General features: G+C 43.7%; 1 protein-coding gene across 4 annotated transcripts in view; it reads left to right on the forward strand.

Annotated features, from left to right (window-relative positions):
• The window catches only part of LOC104587108 (MATE efflux family protein), a 49,390-nt gene that overhangs the window by 22,470 nt on the left and 3,404 nt on the right, over positions 1-23,516 (forward strand). The window lies entirely within an intron of this gene.

Consider the following 23,516-nt stretch of genomic DNA (forward strand, 5'->3'; position numbering starts at 1 on the left):
TTGGGAGGAATCCAAAGAGCAAGACAATTGAACATTATAAGATTGGTCCTTGAAAGTGGTTTGGTGGTGGTTTGATGGCTAAAGGTAGACAACAATACCATGTGGAGCTATAGCAATGAAAGGAAAAAGTTCAAATTGTTTGCTAGGGACATTGAGGTGAAGTACAATTGGGTGAAAAGAAATGCCAACTCATTTGCCGATGGGTTAGCTAAGCAAGGGGTGAATAGGGTGTCTTTGTTTTGTGCTAATTTCTAATTTATCTCTTTTTGTAATTTGTTGATGGGGAGTTAAGTCATTTTGTATCCCCTATATCTTGTAATTGCTTCCTTCTATTTTAATAAAGCTAATTGTTATTGATAAAAAAAAGTATGGCTAGCTAGAAGGGGTTTGGGGTTTTTGATTCTTTGGAGTGCTTGATGTCTGGTCAAGCAAGAGAGTTAGTGGATCAGTTGTTCCTGCATTGCAGGGTTGCTGGTCTGCTAGACAACCACTTCTGTAAGCTTCTAAATGTTAGCTGGTGTCTTCCAAAGAGTTTCTTTAACCTGTTTAAGGATTGGAAGCTATGGGTGTTGATTCCCCTAGTGGTCAATTGGATTGTTTGGAAAGAGAGAAACCGAAGGGTGTTTTGAGTCCAACAAGTTCTGAAGATGATGTGTTGCATGGGGCTCTAGCAACTTTACTTTTTTTTTTTTTTTTGATAGAAACCAAGAGGGGCTACACAAGACAGGGGGTAGTATGTCCCCATAAATCAGACTTAGAAATACAAGCTAGATTCCATGGAAGATCACTAAGATTGAGACTTACTATACCCTGTAGGGAAGAAAAAGCTTGATTGGCGAGTCAGTCTGCTGCTTGATTAGCTTCCCGATACACATGATTGTAGACCAAGTCTTCGTTTGCTCGATTCTTCAAATCCAAACACTCTTCGATGATGTTCCGTAGATTCCATGGGGGTTGATGAGCCATTTCAGACAAGAAATCATGATCAAGGAGTCGCCTTCAATGATGATGGAATGGTTTGGGAAATTCACTGCCAAGTTGTGGGCCTCCCACGCAGCCCAAGCTTCCGCCAAGTTGATTGTCGTAGAACCTAAGTGGTAAGCCTTGTAATCTACCACCTCACCCATGAAGTTCCTAGCTATGGCTACGACTGAGTACAACCCATTGTTTAGTTAGGACGCATCGAAGTTAATTTTGATAGTACCGGTATTTGGAATTTTCCACACAACATACTTGCACGACTAATGGGAATCAACTCCATTAGGCTTCAAATTGGTTTCATAATATTCCGAAATGGACGATAGAGCTCTTTCAATCACCACTTGAATAGGGGTTGACACATTATTAAAGGATTTTTGGTTTCTATTTTTCTAGATATACCATAATAAGAATGCACACTTTTCTCTTTCATTGCTTCCTCCATCTGAATTTTGCTTACCAATTTTAAGCCACCAATCTTCCAATGAAAGATTAAATCCTGAAGGACCCTCCAAAATGGGATTATTGGCATCTCAAATTTGTTTAACAAGTGTACAATTCTTAAAAATATGATCTGCATCCTCATTATCTCCACAAAGCTACATTTTCCATCCATACTTAAACCTCTATTTTGCAGAAGCAATTTTGTTGGGAGTATTTTATTCAGAAGGAGATAGAGAAAAGTTTTCAATTTAGGTGGACAATTTATCTTCCAAATAGTCGAATTCCACTTTGGGTTCAACTCTTCATGAATAGACAAGTTACATTTTAATTTATAAGCAGACTTAATTGAGAAATTTCCATCACAGCCAAGTCTCCACACTAATTTATCTTCTTTTTGATTTGAGGGGATAAAGATTGATTTTATTTTCCCCCAAATATTCAAAGGAACTAAGCCACAAATTCTATTTTAAATCCATACACTCCTATTCTGATCAATAACCTCACTAAGAAGGAGATTATCATTTTCAATCCTATTAGGAGGAATAATTTGGTCCAAGGAGGTATTGCCAATCCATGTATCTTTCCAAAACTTGATAGATTTTCCATTGTTTATTTCCCAACCTAACCCTTTTTTAAGGAGATCTCTCCCCTTAAGGATACCTCTCCAAGCCCATGATATACCTTTCTTTTCCTTCACATTCCAAAAGTCTTCCTTTTGAAGATACTTTGTTTTAATAATTTTAACCTAAAGGTTATCACTGTTAACTAATATTTTCCAACCCAACTTTGCTAAATTGGCTTCATTAACCCAATGGAGGTTTTTTAGCCCCAAACCACCCCAACATTTTGGGGTACACACCTTGTTCCAACCAATCAAATGAACCGTTTTTTTTTTTCACTAGAATTTGTCCATAAGAAGTTCCTTTGGCTTTTATCAATTTCATCAATGATATTTTGGGGAAGCTCGAAAGAACTTATGAGGAATTGCGGCATTGTATTCGTTGTAGCATTCAGAAAGGTCATTCTACGTACCAAGGATAGTGTTTTTTTTTTCCACCTTGCCAGTTTGCTATTAACCCTTTCCTTAAGATTCAAGAATGTGCTCTTTGAAACTCTACCATTTATTATGGGGGCTCCCAAATAAATATCAGACTTTGCTTGGATTGGGATCTTCAGAATTTTTGCTATGATTTTTTGGAATCTCATTGGCTTTTTTTTTGAGAATTGGAGTGTAGATTTTGAAAATTTTGGGCACTGGCTAGACGTCGCAATAAAATTAGTGAGAATGTCTTTTATTTTCAAACATCCTGTAATCGAGGTCTTAGTGAAAATCAATCAGTCATCTTTAAACTGTAAAATTGGAATTTTTGGACTTCCTTTGGCAACCTTACAACCAATTTGGTTTTTCTTACCTAGAGATTCTTTTTCAAGTTTCTTTGCTAATGCTTCTGCACAAAGAACAAAAATATAGGGAGAAAGAGGATCTCCCTGTCTGATCCCTCTAGAAGGGGTAAATTCCATAGAGGGGCTACCATTTATTAAAATTTGATAAGATACCTTCTTTATACATTCCATAGCCCAATTAATCCATTTCTCATGAAATCCAAATTTCCTCAAGACTTTCTCAATGAAATCCCATTCTAATCTATCATAAGCTTTTTCCATGTCAATTTTGCAGGCAAGCATACCGGTTTTTCCTTTCTTCTTTCTCATTGTATGTAACATTTCACGAGCAATAAAAAAGTTGTCATTAATCTGCATGTTATGCACAAAGGTACTTTGTTAAGGAGATATAATATTATCCAAAAAAGGCTTAATTCCGTTAACAAGGATTTTTGAAATGATTTTGTAGATGACATTGCATAAACTTATGGGCCTATAGTTGTTAACATTTTTAGGGTTCCCATTTTTTGGGATGAGTGTGATAAAAGTTTTGTTCAGAATTCGATACAATTTCCCAGAATGGAAGAAAGCCTTAACAGCTTTATAAACGGAATCTTTTGTGATGTCCTAGAAGTTTTTGAAAAATAGGGCATTAAGACCATCCAGATTAGGAGCTTTGAGTTCTTTGATTGATTTAAGAGCTTCAACAATTTCCTCATCAGTGACCTCCCTAATAATTGATCTATTTTGATCCTCATTTATACAGTTATTGATCTCTTTAATAAAATCGTCTATTCCTCTTGCCCCTTTTGTTAGAAATCTTTGCTTGAATTTCTCATGAAAGACACATAATATTCCCTCTTGATCTTCAATTCTTTCACCCTTGTAATTTTTAATAGCAGTAATTCTGTTTCTAGATTTTCTTATAGTCATTGAAGTATGGAAAAACTTATTGTTTTTATCCCCAAGTTTAACCCACTCGATTATTGATTTTTGTGCCCAATACGCTTCCTCTTTAGTAAGAATATTATTTAGTTGGATATCCTCAAGAGAATTTAAAATGTTTTGTTTTTTCTTAAAAATATTTCCAAATTGTTTTTCATTCCAAATTTTCAGCATTGTCACCACTTCATTTCTTCTCTTTATGAATTGGATTGCTTTAGAACTAGAGCATTCAACATTCCAAGCTTTAGATATGACCTCTTGCACACTAGGATCTGAGCACCACATCTGTTCGAATCTATAGGGCCTCAGACCTTTAGATCCGTTTGAAGGATGAGGGGGGTGTGGTTCGAGGAAAGGAATGGTAAATTTTGCAGAGTGCTATTGGGGAATAGTCTCCTCCAATCATTGTTAACAAGAGTCCAGTCCAAACGCTCCCAAGTGACTTTATTTTTCCATGTGAATTGGAGACCCTTAATTTCCAACTCCATAAGGTTACAATCATTAAGGAGCTGGTTGAAATCCCTTGTTTGTCTCGCCATGACCTCTCTCCCTCCTTTCTTGTTATCACTTGTCTTGAAAGAATTGAAATCACCAACAAGGCACCAAGGCTCAGTTATTGTTTCTAAAATGTCTTTAATCTATTCCCAGACTACTCTTTGTTCAGTTTTATTAGGGGGCGCATAAGCAAAAATACACATTCAAGATTTGTTTGAAGATAAATCAGTTATGCTAACATGAATAAGCCTGTCATTAGAAAATATTATATGGAGATTACATAATTTTTTTTTCCCATAAAATCCAAAGACCCCCAACAGAACCAACAGAATCAACTAGAAAATAGTTTTCAAACTTCAAAGATTTCACTATCTTTCTTGCATGAAGTGGGTTGACTAGTTTCCATAAAAAAAAATAACACTAAACTTATGAATGTGGTTCATATCAAAAACTTGTCTTTGGAGTTGCGGTCTGCCCGCACCCCTGATGTTCCAGATAAGTAGTTTCATTATTCACCTCGGTTCTGTTTGGACCCATATTGTCCCATCCAAGAAGATCATGATCATTCTCATAGTCTTCCCCATGCTGGTTTTTCTTAATTGTCATTTCTTCAGTTGGTTCTGCAGTCTCATTTTGGAGTTGCTCCGTCCAGTCTTCCTCCATATCGTCCTCCCCTTCATCATCTCCTTCCCCAATTGCTTCATTCCTACGTCTTCCTCCTTGTCATCAAGCCCATTTTCATTCTGGTCATCTTTTATTTCTTGCAAATCAACCTCATAAACATTAACATTTGCTTTGTCCTTAATTAAAACTTTCCTTTTGGAATGAAAATTATTTGTCTCAACAAAGTTTCTCTTTGAAATATTTTTGTACCTTTTCTCAACCCATCGTTTTTGTTGGACATTTGTGGTAGGTTTAATGATGGGATGACCAGGGTTTATGAATTTGGTCTTAGCAACTCCATTAGTATAGTCCAAACACAATTCCGACCAGGGGATTTTCAAGTGAGTACGAAAATTGCGCTTGTTGATCCAAGGCTTTTCCCTGTTGCGTTCATAACCCCTTGTGCCGACCACCCTCATATTACTTGGAGTTTTTTTATGAAAACTAATCTTTTTCCTGCGGTTGACAGTAATCCACCCTCTTGATTATTGTCGTTTTGCTTAGCTTTTGGACATTCATAGGCTTTCGGACCTCACCAACCACAATTGATGCAAAGGTCATAAAAATTTTCATAGAAAACTTTAGTACTATTCTGTTCTTCCTCAGAAGTGGGGGATTTCAAGGATGAAAGGTTTGGTGAGGTTCACTCTCACACAAACCCTTGGATACAATGTACGTGACATTTTGATGGTATCATCATCAAGTTTTAACACTTCTCGTACTTCCTGAAGGACAAGTTGTCTTTTGACCAACACTCTATAGGTAATCTAGGCAATTTTATCCAGATATCTGCTGACTCAAGTTTAGCTTTTAACGGATTGAAACCAGGTTTCCAAGGAATTAAAACTAAGTACTTACCATTCACCATCCAGGGTCCAATCTTTAGGACTTTGTCATAGTCACCCTGCGAAGAAAAAGTTATGAGAAAGAAGTCATTACTGATCGTTTGAATGTCAGTTTTGGGGAGATACAAAGGTTGGGTCTTTTCTTTTGTAGGTTATTCAAGGTGTTTAATTTCCAACGTAGACTTTCCAACAAAGGGCTCTAACCTTAGGGGAATGGGTTTAGACCAGATTTCCTTACAAAAGAAAGGCTGAAGGTTAGGGACAGAACACAAAATAAGAGAAAAAAGAGGCACAAGAAAACCACCCTTGAGAATTGGGAGTCCAAATTCTAGCATCAGGTTTAAAGAAGTCCAAACAAACATTGTCAAGGGTTTTGACTCAATAAAGCGGCTTTATCAAGCTCAAAGTCTCTCAGGTCTCTTCTGAGGTTGGGTCTTTTCTTTTGTAGGTTATTCAAGGTGTTTAATTTCCAACGTAGACTTTCCAACAAAGGGCTCTAACCTTAGGGGAATGGGTTTAGACCAGATTTCCTTACAAAAGAAAGGCTGAAGGTTAGGGACAGAACACAAACTAAGAGAAAAAAGAGGCACAAGAAAACCACCCCTGAGAATTGGGAGTCCAAATTCTAGCATCAGGTTTAAAGAAGTCCAAACAAACATTGTCAAGGGTTTTGACTCAATAAAGCGGCTTTATCAAGCTCAAAGTCTCTCAGGTCTCTTCTGAACCCCAAATTCCAACTAAAACCCAAGGATTGGGAGAAAGAAACAAACTGTTGAATGGGTTTATTTTTAAAGAGGGATAGGGAGTACAAAGCTGGAAAAAGGTCCTTAAGGATGGAGTTAGCGACCCAGGTGTCTTCCTAGAGTAGAACCCGATCTCTAGTACACACATCATACTTGATTAGGCTGAGGAATTGGGGAAGGATATTGTGAATAGCCTTCCACGGAGAGTTAAAAGTAGCCCACCGAGACACTCCAGCATTCCAACCTCTATGTGCACATCCATGAATACTTCCTACAACCTTATGCCAAAGCCTCTCTCTCTAAAGGCCATCTCCAAAGCCATTTACTCAACAGAGCCGTGTTCTTCTCTATATTACCAGTTCCCAAACCTCCTTGTTCTTTACTTTTGCATACTATGTCCCACCTAGTTCCCATAGGAACTCCCTCATGATCTTCTCTACTTTCAGCACCTCCCTATGTGGCATCTTAAAGACCGAAAGGAAGAAAACTAGGAGGTTCACTAAGGTCGACTTAATTAGGGTAATGCGACCCCCTAGAGGCACAATTCCTCTTCCAAGCTGATTCTTGGCACATCTTCCAATGATTGGACTCCAAAGCTTCCTTCCCAAGGATTGGCTTCTAAAGGCATACCTTTTTGATGACCAGCTAGTACTAGGACAGCCTAGGGCCTCTGCTACCCCAATCATCTCCTCCTCCCCCAAGTTATAACCTTACTACACAGCCCTTTTCAAAATTGATCTTCAATTTAGAGACAAATTCCTACAACTTTTTCACCTGCTTCAGATTGTTTGCCTTTTGAGGATCATCACTTTCACAAAAGATAATTGTATCATCGACAACCCTAGCCTTTAAAGAGTCCCAAACTATCAGCTCTAGAGATAAGACAACTAAACACCTCCGCCACCAAGGTAAATAAGAAGGGAGAGAGGGGGTCCCCTTGCCTCAAACCTCTAGTAGCTTGAGAGAAATCTCTAACCACTCCATTAACTAAGTAATGACATGTTTTCAAACACCCTTCTATCCATCCACACCACCTCTCCCCAAGCCCAAAATTTCTTTTAGTGTCCAAAAGGAAAGACCAATCAACCATGTCATAAGCTTTCTCCAAGTCCAGTTTACACACAAAGCCTTTCTTTTGCCTTTTTCTAAAATCCTCCACACATTTGTTAGCTATAAAGATCTGATTTGTGATTTGCCTACCATGAATGAATGCCCCTTGAGGGTGGCTTATCAAGATGGGAAGGACTAGCTTCAATCTTAGAGTCAACACCTTTGCTAAGATTTTATACATGCTAGTTACCAAGCTAATTGGTCTGAAATCTCTTGGTTGGGTGGCTTCTCCCTTCTTTGGAATCAAGGCTAAGAAGGTGGAATTAATCCCTAGACTAATAAAATGTTCATTAGCAAATTCCTCAAAAACTGCCCAAAGGTCCGATTTAATCATCTCCAGCAATCCTGATAAGATGCCATTAGTAAAACCATTCGGTCTAGGGGCTTCTAATCTATCCATTGAGAACACTGCCCCCCTTCTCTCCTCATCAAAATCCTTTTCCAACATTCTTACTGATGGTGCGCAATCCAGCTGGTCCTAACTGTCAATGACCTTGCCTCTGAACGGAATTGCGGGGAACCTGAAACGGAGAAGATGAGAAAGCTCCGGGGGGAACCCGGTATGGAGGCTCCGAAGCTCAAGTTAGAACTCTTCAAAGGCAAGATAAAACCAGATGGTGCAAAGTTTGCATACCTTGTTCTCGGGGGGGGGGGGTAGGGAGCCCTTTATAGCCACCTCGCTCCTAAGCTTCTGTCAGATCGGGTATGATTATGTCAGCTCCTGCCAGTTCGGATGTGATCCCCTCTGGCTAGGTAGAACCGTCACTGCTCCCTTTGTCGGAGCCGTCTCTGCGGCTGGTGACGACGGTGGCAGGTGGCGGTGGCAGGTGGCCTGTTTGGAGTGCGGCTGTCAAGCGTCAGATCCCGAGTTAGTCAGGTGCGCTGCCTTTGGATACGGACATCCTTGGTGTCAAGTATGGTACGTTTACTCCATCTGGCGTCTTGGAGGCGAAGTGCTGGAGTGGTGAGCGAGATGGAGTCTTGAGTTCGGATAAGGGAGTGTCCCGAACTGCCTTGTGGGGCTCGGGGCCTAAGGGAGAGTTCAGGCTCCTAGTAGGGAGTTCGGGTCCTTAGTAGGGAGCTCGGGCTCCTAGTGGGGAGTTCGGACTACGGGTTCCTTTGATGCTTGTGCTTTGGGCACGCTGTTGTTCCGAGCTGTTTGCCTTTGCCACGTGTCGAGTGATTACGAGGTCGGGCCAAATCTTCCATCATCAATTGTCCCCCACTCCTCGTGCTAGGGGTCCTGCCCTAGCGCGAGGAGTTCGCAAGGCGGCAGGTGGATTTGTCCTGTACTTCGGATCTTGGTTGACTGATAGCGCGAGGTGCGTTGACAGGCTTCCTTAGGTTTCTTCGAGCGCCCAAAAGGCGGAGAACGTGCCGACCTGCCTACAAATGCTGACAGACGTGACAGCGCGCGCTTTATTTCAAAAATTCAAGAAGCGCACTGCTGGGAGATGTGACAGCAGGCGTCTTTTGAAATTTGAAAACGTGCCACTGCTGCCTTTAATGTGAGGAGACGTGCGCTAGCGTTTTGTCAGTTTCGGGAAGACGTGCGCCGGCGCTCTGTCAGTTTCAGAAAGACGTGCGCCAATCACGTCTCGGTCTCAGGGGACGTGCGGTCAGTGCGATTGTGGGCCGTCGGATTGGCTTTGATCTGAGCCGTTGCTTCTTGGTCATTGTGGGTATAAATAGTGGGGGGACCCCAGTCGCTGTCACTTCTGTGCTTCTCTCGAGCTTGTGTTCGCGTTTCAGCTCGCGTCCAGGCTTTTTCAGTTCACGTTCAAGGTTTTTTGCTCGTTCAAGTTCCCGTAGTCTACTCTAGCCTTTTTCCGGGTGAGTACCTTCCTGGAACCCATCTTACTCCTTGATGTCTAGCTCGGATAGCTCAGACAGTCCTTCAAGTGGGTCTGATGCAGGTTCTACGAACCGAGTTGCATCCCCTGATAGGGTTGCTCCCCCTTATAGTTCTAGCGAGCCGGAGGTAGAGCTCGAGGAAGAGTTCGAACTCGTAGGTCGAGGCGCCTTGGGTAGTTTGGCGTTCACCTCTCATCGGGGTCGGACGTTAGACAAGTTTGGCCCTTCGACCACGACAGACCATGACGCTTGGTAGCTCGTCCGCCCACAACCCTTTAGCTCGGTCCAGTCGTGCTTTCAATCCGCGGAGGATGGCTCTGTTCATTACTTCTGTTTGACCGTTTGCTTGCGGGTGTGCGACCGATGTGAAGTTCTGATGAATTCCCATATCTTGGCACCATTCTTGGAACTTGATATCCTCGAACTGCTTGCCGTTGTCGGAGATCAGTACCCGAGGTAGCCCGAAGCGACATACTATGTTCCTCCAAAAGAAGTTCTGTATGTTTCGGGCTGTGACCGTTGCCAGAGGTTCAGCCTCTATCTACTTTGTGAAGTAATCTACTGCCACCACTAGGAGCTTTCTCCCACCTGTTGCTGGTGGGAAAGGCCCCAGGAGGTCGATGCCCCATTGCGCAAAGGGCCATGGGATGGTGAGGTACTTGAGGTCGGCAGCAGGCTGATGGTGGATATTGACGTGTTTCTGACACTTGTCGCATTTCCTGACGAGCTCGACCACCTCTGCCTTCATCGTTGGCCAGTAGTATCCTTGTCGAAGTGCCTTTTGGGCGAGGGCTCTGCCCTCTAGGTGTTCGCCGCACAGACCTTCATGGGTGTCGCGTAGTACGAGTTCGGCTTCGGCAGGTCGCAAGCAACGCAGGTAGGGGAGCGTGTAAGACCGTCGGTACAATCGTTCGTCTTATATGACGTATTTGGCTGCCTGGCACTGCACCCTCTTGGCTGCATTGCGGTCCGCAGGGAGGGATCCATCTAGCAAGAAGCTCGCGAGTGGGTCGATCTAGCTCGGCTCTGCTTCAAGGACGGGAGCGACCTCCTCTGCCCCACCGAGAATGCTAGGCCGAGGTAAGTCCTCTATGTACACGGTTCTCATGGTGTTGTGACTCGTGCTGGCTAACTGGGACAGGGCGTCGGCCTCAGTGTTCTCTGACCTCGGGATTTGTCTGATGAAGTGTGACTGGAAGTTGAGTAGAGCCTTCTTTACATTTGCTAAGTATGCGATCATAGTGAGCTCGCGTGCTTCGTATTCGCCCGTAACCTGGGAATCACTGCAGATAACTATGTGCTTTGCTCTTACCTTTTGCGCTAGGTTCAGCCCGACTATCAGTGCTTTGTACTCCGCCTCGTTGTTGGATGTCACGAACTCAAAGTGTAGTGCGTACTCCAATTTCGTGCCACCTGGGCCGCATAGGACTATTCCAGCCCCGCTGCCCTGTTGGTTCGAGGAGCCATCTACGTGAAGGATCCAGGGCTCCTCATCCCAGTTTGCGTTTGGCCTAACCAAGAGAGATGCCACACTGGCTGTTACTTCACGGGGTTCAGACTCTATTGGCTTGGGAGCTCCGAGCTCAACCGAACTGGGGATATCGGGCTCAACCGGCCCAGGGGCTTCGAGGCTGAACGTGCACTTGGCGATAAAATCTGCTAAGGCTTGGGCCTTAATAGCAGTTTGTGGCTTATACTGGAGGTCGTACTCGCTGAACTCAATGGCCCACTTTGTTAGTCGACCGGAAACCTCGGGTTTAAGTAAGACTTGCCTCAGAGGTTTGTCGGTCAAGACCACGATAGTGTGAGCCTGGAAATACGGGCGGAGTTTTCGAGCTGCAATTACCAGTGCATACGCTAGCTTCTCTATCTGCGGGTATCTCGCCTCTGCTCCCTGCAGAATTTTACTAACATAATAGACGGGCCGTTGGACCCGATCTACTTCTTTTATTAGTACCGAATTGACCACCTCGTCGCCTGCCAAGAGGTACAGTTCTAAGACTTCGCCTTCCTCGGGTCTGGCCAAGGTTGGTACAGTAGCGAGGTAGCTCTTTAGCTCGTCGAACGCGAGCTGACAGTCTCGGGTCCATTCGAACCCTTTGCCTTTGATTGTCTTAAGGAAAGGCAGACAGCGGTCTGCCGATTTGGACATGAAGCGGCTCAGGGCGGCTATGCGGCCGTTTAGCCTCTGAACTTCTTGTACTTTTCGAGGCGATCTCATGCCTAGGATGGCCTTTATCTTGTCCGGGTTGGCCTCAATACCGCGTCGGTTGACAATGTACCCTAGGAACTTGCCCGAGGTGACACCGAAGACACATTTGTTGGGGTTAGTTTCATGCTAAATCGACGCAGAATTTGGAAAACAGAATCTAAGTCTTGTACTAACTCTTGCGAGAACTGCGTCTTGACGACCATGTCGTCTACATAACACTATTTTCGTGCCAATTAAGGGTCGAAATTGTTTATTTACAAGTCTTTGGAAAGTCGCCCCAGCATTCTTCAGTCCGAAGGGCATGACCTTGTAACAGTATAGGCCAAACTCGGTTATGAAGTTGGTTTTTTCTTCATCGGACTGGTCCATCCTGATTTGATTGTAACCTAAGTAGGCGTCCAAGAAGCTTAGCAGCTCATGTCCCGAGGTGGCGTCCACTAGGCGGTCAAATCTGGAGAGGGAGAAGCAGTCTTTTGGGCAGGCTTGGTTCAGATCGGTGTAGTTGATGCACATGCGCCACTTGCCGTTTGCCTTTTTCACCAGCACCGGGTTGGCCACCTAGCTCGGGTAATGAACTTCCCTTATGAAGTCTGCTACAAGGAGCTTTTCGACCTCCTCGTCGACTGCCCTCCAGCGTTCCGGGGCTAAGTTGCGTTTCTTCTGTCTAATGGGTCTGACTACAGGGTTAGTGTTAAGTTTGTGAGTTATAAGGCCAGGGTCAATACCGGGCATGTCGGTCACAAACCATGCAAAAATATCTAAATTTTGACGTAAAAAACTCACCAGTTCGACCCGTAGAGGCTCCTTGACGGAAGCACCGATCTGTATTGTCCGAGCTGGATCTGTAGCCGAAGTCGGAATTGCGACTGTTTCTTCCGTGGGTGAAGCTCGTTCTTCGCTCTGCTCCGTAGGCCGCTTTAGCTCGAGGTCGTCGGTCACCTTGGTTTTTCCCTTCAGGGCGGCAACATAACACTTGCGGGACTCAAGCTGGTCGCCCTGCGCTACCTCCACACCGAAGTCTGTTGGGAACATTGCCAGATAGTAGGTAGAGACCATTGCCCGCAAAATATGCGTAAATGGCCGTCCTATTATGGCATTATATGGGGAGGGGGTCCCGACCACCCGGAAATCGTGGTTGAGTCTGACCGCACAGGGCCATGTGCCGACTTCCACAGGTACTGTTATCTTTCTGAGGGACCTGACTTCCTCTCCGCTGAAGCCCACCAGGGGAGTGTTCGAGGGTTTCAGCTTGCTTCTCTGCAACTGTAGCTAGTCGAATGCCGACTTGAAGAGGATGTTTGTCGAACTACCTGAATCCACAAGCACGCGCCTGACTTCGAAGTTGTTGATCCTAAGTTTTACGACGAGCGCATCATCGTGGGGGTAGTGGACACCTCGCGCATTGTCTTCCGTGAAGAAGATTGGTTCTTCTGTCTTCGGCCTCTTTGGAGGGTTCTGTTCTTCTCGGGCTGCCTCGCGAAATGACGTTCGGGCTGCTGCCGAATTACACCCTGCTACCACTGAACCTCCCACTATCACATGGATGGTTCTCCGAACTGGCCTATCTTCCGGAGGTTGTCGCTGCAATGCTTCGGTTGGTCTGCTGCTGGACTCGGGGGCATCCTTTCCGGGTTTCCCTTGCTGACCTGCCTTATTGTTACTATTATCATTATGCTGTACTAAATTTCTCAAGTATCTGCGACGGATGAGTCCCTCTATCTCATCCCGGAGATTATTACACGGCTTGGTACTATGACCGTGATCTCTATGGAAACTACAGTATAGATTTTTATTTCTCTCGTTTGGATTCCCCTTTAGGCGAGGCGGCCACTTCATGTATGGGGCGTCTTTGATCGTCATCAGGATCTTGGTCCGCCTTGTGTTTAACGGCGTGTAATCCGTCTGAACTGCTAAGGGAGCTCGGGACGGCTGGCTCAGCTTCGCCTCCCAGGCCGGGTTTCTTCTGTCACCTGGGTTGGAGGGCTCACCTTCTCTTTTCCTTTTCTCGACCCCACCTTCAGTCCTTTGGTTGATCTCTTCCTCTGTTCTCATGAATTTGTCCGCGAGTTTGAGGAATTCAGCCACGGTCGCGGGCTGGCCGGCTACCATGTGCCATTTAAACTCCTTGTGCGTTACTCCTCTCTTGGCTGCCGCGAGCTGTACTACGGGGTATAGTCGCGGTATCTATAAGCATGCTTTGTTGAACCGCTTGATGTAGCCCCGGATGGATTCTCCTTGTCTCTGGACTACCCCGTAGATGCTTTCCTCAGTTCTGGGGCACCGCTTGCTGGTAACGAAGGGTGCTGTGAAGACCTGCACGAACTGGTCCAGCTTCTTATTGACCCTGGGGCGAGGTTCCTGTACCAGGTGCGGGCCACCCCCCGGAAGGTGGTGGTGAAGGCCACGCACATGCAGGACTCACTGGCCCTAGCGAGGTGCATTTGGGATTGGAATGCATCGACGTGGTCGTTGGGGTCAAAGGACCCATCATACTTGTCCAAAGGTGGGAGCTTGAAGTCTCTGGGCATGGGGACTGCCAGGAGTTCTGATGCGAGGGGGGAAGGAACTGAGAGAATCGGGGCGGCGATTACCTCATCTGAGCTCGTCTCTTCCTTACCTCTGAGCTCGGGCAGGACACGGGTGGCAGTTCGGCGACTTCGCCGGCGCCTTCGTTGCTGAGTGGGCCTGGTATTGGCGTTGCTGGCCTCTGTGTTGCCGAGCTCGATGGGCCCGGAATGTTGGTAGTCTGCTGCTAGGGCACTGAATCGGTTCTCCGTGAGCAGGAACTCGGGTCTGTAGCGTCGAGGTGCTGACCTCGCGGGTGAGGTTCCTGCCCGCCTGCGAGCTGCGAGGCGGGGGTGATTTTCCTTTCCCTTCGGCCTGGGGATGAGGCCTGGCTGTTAGGGGGGTTTTGGAGCTGGGAGGTTTCTCCCCGGTGAGGGCGTCCACCCTGAGGGGAGGCCTTAACCGGCTTCAGGGCAGGGTGCCGAGGTGGAAGCAGTGACTGGTTCAGGGGTAGTTGGGGGAACTGCTGCTGATAATGATGTTGAGAGAGGTGTAGTACTTGGTGCTGCTGGAGTTGATGTTGCTGGAATTGCTGCATTTGGGCCTGCATCGCCCACATGCATTGCATCAGGTCGTCAAACTGGTTCTGGCGGGTCGCCAGGGGGACAGCAGTTGGTTCAGCAAAAGTTGTTTCGATAGGGAGTGGAAGAGGGACGTTCACGGTAGGAAGGTTTACGGGCGCCACTGTTTGAGGCGCATTCAAGCTGGGGATCCCATCCACAGGAAGGGGGATGGTGAACTGTCCGATGCACACCACGGGGGCTTGGAGTCGTTCCCCGGTGGTGTTTGTCACTGTGCAACGTCCGGCGTTGCTGGAAGAAGCCATGAGTGTTGCAGTTTTTGGAAGAAGAGGAGGTTATGAGAGTTTTAGAGGGAGGCTTTTAGAAGCGTTTCCCACAGACGACGCCACTTGATGGTGCGCAATCCGGCTGGTCCTAGCTGTCAATGACCTTGCCTCTGAACGGAATTGCGGGGAACCTGAAACGGAGAAGATGAGAAAGCTCCGGGGGGAACCCGATATGGAGGCTCCGAAGCTCAAGTTAGAACTCTTCAAAGGCAAGATAAAACCAGAGGGCGCAAAGTTTGCATACCTTGTTCTTGGGGGGGGGGGGGTAGGAAGCCCTTTATAGCCACCTCGCGCACTCACTCCTAAGCTTCTGTCAGATCGGGTATGATTATGTCAGCTCCTGCCAGTTCGGATGTGATCCCCTCTGGCTGGGCAGAACCGTCACTGCTCCCTTTGTCTGAGCCGTCTCTACGGCTAGTGACGACGGTGGCAGGTGGCGGTGGCAGGTGGCCTGTTTGGAGTGTGGCTGTCAAGCGTCAGATCTCGAGTCAGTCAGGTGCGCCGCCCTTGGATACGGACATCCTTGGTGTCAGGTATGGTACGTTTGCTCCGTCTGGTGTCCTGGAGGCGAAGTGTTGGAGTGGTGAGCGAGATGGAGTCTTGAGTTCGGATACGGGAGTGTCCCGAACTGCCTTGTGGGGTTCGGGGCCCAAGGGAGAGTTCGGGCTCCTTGTAGGGAGCTCGGGCTCCTAGTAGGGAGTTCGGGCTCCTAGTAGGGAGTTCGGGTCCTTAGTAGGGAGCTCGGGCTCCTAGTGGGGAGTTCGGACTGCGGGTTCCTTTGATGCTTGTGCTTTGGGCACGCTGTTGTTCTGAGTTGTTTGCCTTTGCCACGTGTCGAGTGATTACGAGGTCGGGCCAAATCTTCCTTCATCACTTACCATCTCTAGGCTCAACATAGGCCAGTCAAAACCTTCCAAAGTAGCCTCCACATTCTCTTGTCTCATATAAATTGATTTAAAGTGAGCCACAAAGTAATTTGCAATCTCTTCTTGATCAACCAGAGTTTCTCCATTCACTTCTAATTTCTCCACAAAATTTTTTCCTCTGCCATTAGCAAGTGCATGGAAAAACTTAGTATTACCATTCCCCTCTTTAATCCATTGGTGCCATGATTTCTATCTCCAACTTGTCTCTTCCCTCAAAAGGATTTCTTCCAGCTCCTTTTTCTAGGGCCATCTCATAATCTTATCTTTCTCACTTACCACACCTTGACTCTCCTTTACATCCAAGAGCTCGATTTGAGAAATTACAATTAGTTTCCTGTCCTCAATTCTTTTGAAATGATCTCTATTCCACTCTTTAATTTCATATTTAAGTCCTTGAAACTTCCTATGAAATCTTATGCCTTTCCACTAGACTCCTTACACCTCTTCTCTGCACCAATCCTTAAACTTCTGGATAAAGCCAGGATGTGTGAGCCATATATTTTTGAACCTAAAGGGTTTGGGGCCACTCAGGGAGTCTTCAATTCCAATACTAATCAGGCAATGGTTAGAAGTAACTCGCGGTAAAGCTCTTTCCACCAACTCAACCCAATGTTCTCCCTATTCAAGATTAAAAATAAATCTGTCCAACTTTGAGCAGGTGGGAGGGATTTATAGATTAGACCAGGTGAACAAATTGAGGTTTTTAAAACTAGATTGGACTGGGTCCAGTTCCCGAGCAGAATGGTCCGACCGTACGGTCCGAGCGAACAGACTGCTCTAGCAAAACAAGGCCAAAAACCGTTGTCTAGGTTAATGGTTTGATTGCTTGGGTCAACGGTTCGTTGACCAAATCAACGATTTTTGGCCAAAAAGCGGTTTTGTGGTGAAATGGAATCGGTCAGGTGACCAATTTGTGGTTTTTCCAATCCGGTTTTGAAAACATTGGATCAAATTCTGTTGGGTGGGAATTAGGGGTGGATTTGAGCCAAGCTGAGCCAAATACTTGACCATTTGAGCTCAACTTGCAAGATTAGTATCGGGCTCGAGCTCGATTCAAGCTAGAGACTTGAGCTCGAGCTCGACTCGGTTCATAGCTCGCAAGTTCGAGCTTGGCTCGGCTCGAGCTCGACTATAAGCCAAGTTTTTTTTTTTGAAAAATAAAAATTATATGTATAAAATTATTATATTTTTTATTTTTTAGACAAAAAATTAAGAATTATAAAAATTATTTACTATTATACATGAAAAATAAAAATATTATTATATATATTTATATGTATGTATGCATGTATATAATAAAAATTATTTATTTAATACTAGGCTCGCAAACCTCACGAGCCGAGCTTCATTGAGCTTGAGCTCGGCTTGATTAGCAAACAAGCCTATATCTTGGGCTCGAATTCGGCTCAAAGCTCGGTTTTAACTGAGCCAAGCCGAGCTCGAATAGCTCATGACGGCTCATGGCCACCCCTAGTGGGAACCTCATTCACCTTACACTCTATGAATTCATTGAATTTCCTCATGCTAGTGGATATTGCCTGATTGGTATTATTCGTCTCATTAGTGAACCTGACCACGTTAAAATCTCCACCTAAGCACCAAGGCCAGTCCACAAATCCCTGACATCATAGAGCTCCTCCCACATTTCACCTCTCTCTCTATAACTCTTAGGTCCATAGATGTTCGTCATCACCCAAGTGAAGCCGTCACCCACATTCTTGAACTTTAGAGAGAGTGAGAATCAACCTCTCTATTCTTCCGATGGCTCCACCGTTTCGTTCTTCCACAATGTTACTAAGCCCCCCAAAGCACCCCATGATGGTATAAAGTACCATCCTATGCCTCTAGAACCCCACACGCTCCTCACCCATCTTCTATCCATTTCTGCAACTATCGTTTCCTGCAACATCACTATATCTAGATTGTCCTTCCTAAGTAGATCCTTACTCGCCTTTTCCTAGCACCACTCAACCCTCGAACATTCCAGCTGATTATCTTCATATCAACTTTCAATCTTTCCACCTCAGGCAGCTTTTTCTTCCTTTGAACTTCCTTCTCCCCCTTCTTTTTGGAATAAAATTTAACGTCCTTCAACTCTTTCACCTTCAGCCCCAACTCCCCTACTAACTCGATCAAGGGTTCCCTCGATCCCTAAGTTCCTCAGTTAAGTCCCTTTCCACCTAAACACTTTATCTTTTATTTTATATCTCTACTGCTGATTCTTTTGTTTCTTCCTTCTTTAATAGATCCTCGAAGGATTCGCAAACCAATTCCCAAATTCTCTCTCCCATGTTCCCACAAACTTCCTCCTCGTCCCCTACTTTGGTTTTGACTACCCATTCCTTAAATTCTCCTCTTGTACACCTGCTGCTAAAGATTGGGGCTGGAGTGTATCTGTTACAAGCACAAAAAATACATCAGTAGCCTTAAAACTATGGATGCGCGTACTTGGAGAGAAGGTTTCAACAGGGCCGCTAGGCTTTAGAGCACCCAGCTTGGGAGCTGACCCAATCAGACTACTTTCCACCAACTTGGGAGTTGTAGGAGAGGTTCGGGTTACGGAAAGTGTTTCTCTGCGTTTTCTTTGCTTTGTGCAAGGGGAGAGATAGAGAACATCGATGCAAATCCTTGCCCTTGTTGCTCAATCTGTTTAGATTTTGATCCCAAGGGAGAGAGCGTGTAGTCATTACCAACCAGGTGATCATCTTCCTTATCAACTTCCAAAGAGGCTTCAGAAATCACTGGGGCAGTTTCTTTTGGGTTCGCTTCCTCCTCATCCTCGAGAAACAAGTTTTCTGTGTCAAAGCTCTCACTGTCTTGAAAGTATACTGGCCTTCCCAAGCAAACACTGCCTAAACTTGACGTTTCAGTATTGTCCGAGTCCGATTCCTCTTCAGTGGCGAGAAATCTTCTTCCCCTTCTTCTTTCAGACTTGTGGAATAGCTTTTCTTGCTTCTTGGGTTGCGGTGATCTGGGGAGAGCCCCCTGTTTGCTAACTTTGGCACCCAGCGAAGGGAGCTTTCTCTCCCTTGGTTCCTGGACATGGGTGATCTTCGACTTGGGGACGATGATAGACACAACTGATGGTCTATCGATGACCTTTTGAAGCCTAGCACGTGACGACTTAAATTGTCCCCCATGCTTTCTCCCTTAATTTAGTAACTAGAGAATGACACCGTACTAAGTACCGGGCTAGTATTTTTTGATAATTTTTATTTTGTTTAAGTAAAAGATGTCTAATTTTTTATTATTATTTATTTTTTTTAAGATTATTTGTATTGTAATATTTAATTAATTATATGTTGTTGTTATTATTAAGTATTTAATTAATGATTTTTATCCTAATAATTATTATAATTAAAATTTGTACTGTAAAAATTTAAAGATTAACCAAAATGTAATATTTACTTAATTATTTAATTAAAGATTAATATTATTTTTAATTAGTAATGGTGATGATTATTTTATTATATTCTTATTAATAATCAGTATTTAATTAATGAGTACTGTTGTTATAATAGATTTTTTTAATTACACTAAAGTCTGGTAATTTATATAACTTGCACAATCAGTTTTTAAACCATAGGACTCTTAATTAAGCTTAAAATTCAAATTTGTTTGTGACTGAAAGTAACCACTTTAGACAGTTTCTTAGGAGTGGATGAGCCCACTTCTGGGATGTTGTTTAATGAAATTTTAGGATGCCACGTATTTAAAGGGAGGGGACTGTTGCCTGACGATCTTCCTTTAATATATAGACAATAGATGGGCCCGGTCCAGTTAAGAAACTTTTACGAGGCTCAGCCTGGTTCAATTTGTCAATTAACCCTGCCGAGTCCAACTTTTTTGCCCCCTGGCTTGGCCCAGCTCAGACATTTGGGCTTCCTGCTCACCCCCACTTGTCCTACCACAAATAGATCGCAAGTTTCTGAGGGCACTTTCTTTGCTGGTGCCTACATGGTCTGTAACCTGATTTAAATCAATCGTTACCTTTTCCTTCTGACCAGATGAGTCTAAGGAGCTTGGGTTCAGTCCACAGCCTCCCACAGTATTATTAGCTTGCCTTACTAGTCAAACCTGTCTACCGTTTGTCTGCCCAAGGCTGCCCCCTGTCAGCACCTGTACATAGGACCTGCCACACGCCTTTCCTTCCTCTGAATCCTTTCCCATTTCAGCTTCAATTTCCTTCCCTTTTAAAGGTTCACATAAACTCCAGAATTGTGAAATTTTCAAACCAATTTGAATTACCCACTCCCTTACATCCATGTAGCCCAGCTTCTTCTACCCTCTCATCTTCAACCTTCTTTCCTTCACGCACACAGAGGCTTCAATGGCGGTTATCAATCAGACAGAGTAGAAGACTCCGTGTGACCGACCACCTTCACCATTCTAGGGATGTCTTCAGGAAGAACATTGCTCAACCATACTACTTCTGAATGCAGATCTCTCACAAAAACACCATCTAACCAAGCCTTACAGAGAGAGGCAATGGAGCAAAACATTTCTGTTATTCCATAAATGAAAGGGTAATCCTATAATCCAAACCATAACTTTTTCTTTCACACCGAAGCTCTTGGAATTAGACTCAGGTGACCATCTGGACAGTCACTGTGCCTGAATCCGACTTCAAGCAAACAGCATCAATTCCAACCTCCTTCCCACTTAATTCCAAAAGGACTTTACAGTCCTCAAAGGGTGTTATAATGATGGTACAGTTTAGTTTCAGCTCCTTCAGTACCTCCTCGGCTATTAACCTCAAATCATTAGATGGTACATTAGCTGTTACTATTAGTTTCTTTTCCCACTCTTCCTTTGAAGCACAAGTGATTATTTTACCAGCACTTGCAGGATGACCAACTGTCACCAAAGTTTCTGCCTCCTCGCACTGTCTCTGCGCCATCTCAACTTGACCTCTATTTTCCTCCTGAGATATCTCTGTATCTCTCTATGTCTCCTGCAATCCTTTCAGCCAGCCAGTGAAATCATTCAGCATGCCTAAAACTTCTTTCCACCCGGCACCCATCTTTCCTTCTAGGAAGCATGCCAATTGTTTTTTTCCATTTCTAAAATACCCCACGAGCACTACAAGTCTGCCCTTTTCATTTTTCCTGGTTTCTGCCATGTACTTTCTATCACCTTCTTCTTTTACCTCCTTGAAATCCTTCTTCCTACCCACCTGAGATGATTCCTCTACGAATGCTTGAACCATCCAATAACCTCTTCGCCAACCAAAATCACCATCGCCCTTTTCATCTCCCTGATCTTCAAAGCTGATTTCATTTTCATCCTGAAGCTTTCATAAAGGAGCTATTTGGCTTCAATCTTTATGAATCTTTTCCAAGTGACAGACTGCATCAACTTACCTTCCTCCATTTTCTGGCAGTTCATATAATACTGCAAGAGGTTCAAGAACCAAAGTTCCTTTATCTACTTCAAAACTCTTTGGGGCCTTGGGGGAGGCTTCTGTTTCTAAAAGGATGATATAATACTTTTTACAGGTATTTTTAGAATAGAAAACCATTCCAAATGGGTATACAAATGGTTCCTAATGGAAGGTGCATTAGCATTTGCAAAGTAGAGGTGTCTCAAATTCTTGTAATTAGCAAACTATAGGGCATGCCTTAGCATTTGCATGAAACTGTAGGGGGTCTTAATAAATGGCTTATTGTTTTTCTTTTATTATTAGTGGGATGTGAGGAAGGCAGTGTGTGTGTAATTTGGGGGGGGTGGGGAGCATGATAGGAGAATAGATAACTTGGAAATGGGAAAGTGGCATCGACCAAAAAACATTTCTCCTTTATCAGAGATTAGAAAGTGGATGTCCCACTGGAGGGTGCAAACTGAACTCTGCTCTGTGTAATTTTTTGTCCTCTTAGAAGTGTCCTTAGAACACATTAATGTGGCTTATATTGTCCTCTTGCTGCAACACTTGGAAGAAGACACATGGCATGACACTTCCTGTAACATGTTGATTATTTTCCAAATTGAAGTTACCCAAGAACTTTTATAGATAGCACTTTTAAATAATGTGTCACAAGAAAAGGACATGTCCAATATGATTCCAACAGTCATATTTTTAAATTTTTTCATTGAATTTCTTATATATTATATACATAAAATTTTTGTGTAATTTAGAGAGTGTTCTACAGTGTAAATATTTTTGTTTTCACTTGTTTTTGGAATTTCCACATCAGCAAATAAACAAAACATGTTCTTGAATTCTGTTTCCATTTTCAAAGGGAAAAACAAGTTGGTTTTGTTTCAAAAAACAATTCATGTTTTTGGAACCAATAAAATATTGGTTTTTAAAACAAAAACAAATTTTCTAGTAAAGAAATCATATGATTTATGGAATAAGATGTTAAATAATCAAATGAAAACATGTTTTTAAAACCAGATTTAAGAACATATTTTTGGTTCCAGTTTTGCGAGCAAAAAGCACACTGACAATCAAGAACATGTTTTTTGTGTTTTTGTTTTGAGAAACAATTTGTTTCAAACCCGATGCTGGGAACAAGAAAAGCAATTCACATATTTGATGGCATGTTCCCTGTGCATGATTTATGAGGGTCAATGTGGTAGAAATCTTTGGACACATGAGTTCTTGGCACCTGTGTCATGTACCAAGCTAACACTTTGAGAAAGTTGCCTAGTAGTTTTTTTTTTTTTGTACATTGTACCATGTTCACTAGCCTTAGCAACTCGATGTCTAATCCAAGACTCGAAGTTCAAAAGCATTCTTCACATTGAGCTAGAAATTGTAGCTTTTACTGTGAAAACATGTCATATGTTTTTTCAAGTTGGCATTGCTCTTAAACTTTTATGCTAGCATACAGCACAGAATTTGAGATTGGTACAATATAACATATAAGATAATCTTACACAAAGCTGTAATGGAGACAATGATAATGGAAAACAAAGAACAAAGAACTTGGAAGTACAGTATTCTAGGAAGTTTTCTTTAAGGTATTGGCTGGACCAAGCCTGACAGTAATTTAATAAAAGCATACCTTAATTAGCCTTCTTTAAAGTTAAATAATAAGGGCAGTGTTTTCTGCTATTAAGGTTAGTTTTGGATTTGTATAATATATATTTTCTTTGGTGGGGATGGTGGGGGGTCGTTACAGTATTAAGAAATTTGAAAATCTCTAATGAGGGCTGTTTGGTATGATAATAACTATGGACATTCCAAATTGTCAGAGGGTGGGGCATGGCAGTAGGGCCAAAAGGTGTGGAGTGTTGTGTGAGATTGGTATGATACGCTGCTTCATAGCATTCTAAAATTTTATAGTTCTGAAAGAGGATTGCTTTTGGATTCCTCATTTTAGAGGTGTTGGTGCTGTTGCTATTTCAAAGTTTGGAAATGGCTTCAAGTCACAACTGCTTTATTTTATATTCAGATAGAAAGAGCGACAACTCTTGTTTGTTAACTTATTTCGAGTTCAGATTGGCTCCCCACAGCTCTCCCCACACGTGCCCAACATGCACATCTCAGCGTCTATTGTG

The sequence above is a fragment of the Nelumbo nucifera genome, chromosome 6 (assembly GCF_055504915.1).
Source record: "Nelumbo nucifera cultivar China Antique chromosome 6, China Antique-T2T, whole genome shotgun sequence".
NCBI lineage: Eukaryota > Viridiplantae > Streptophyta > Magnoliopsida > Proteales > Nelumbonaceae > Nelumbo > Nelumbo nucifera.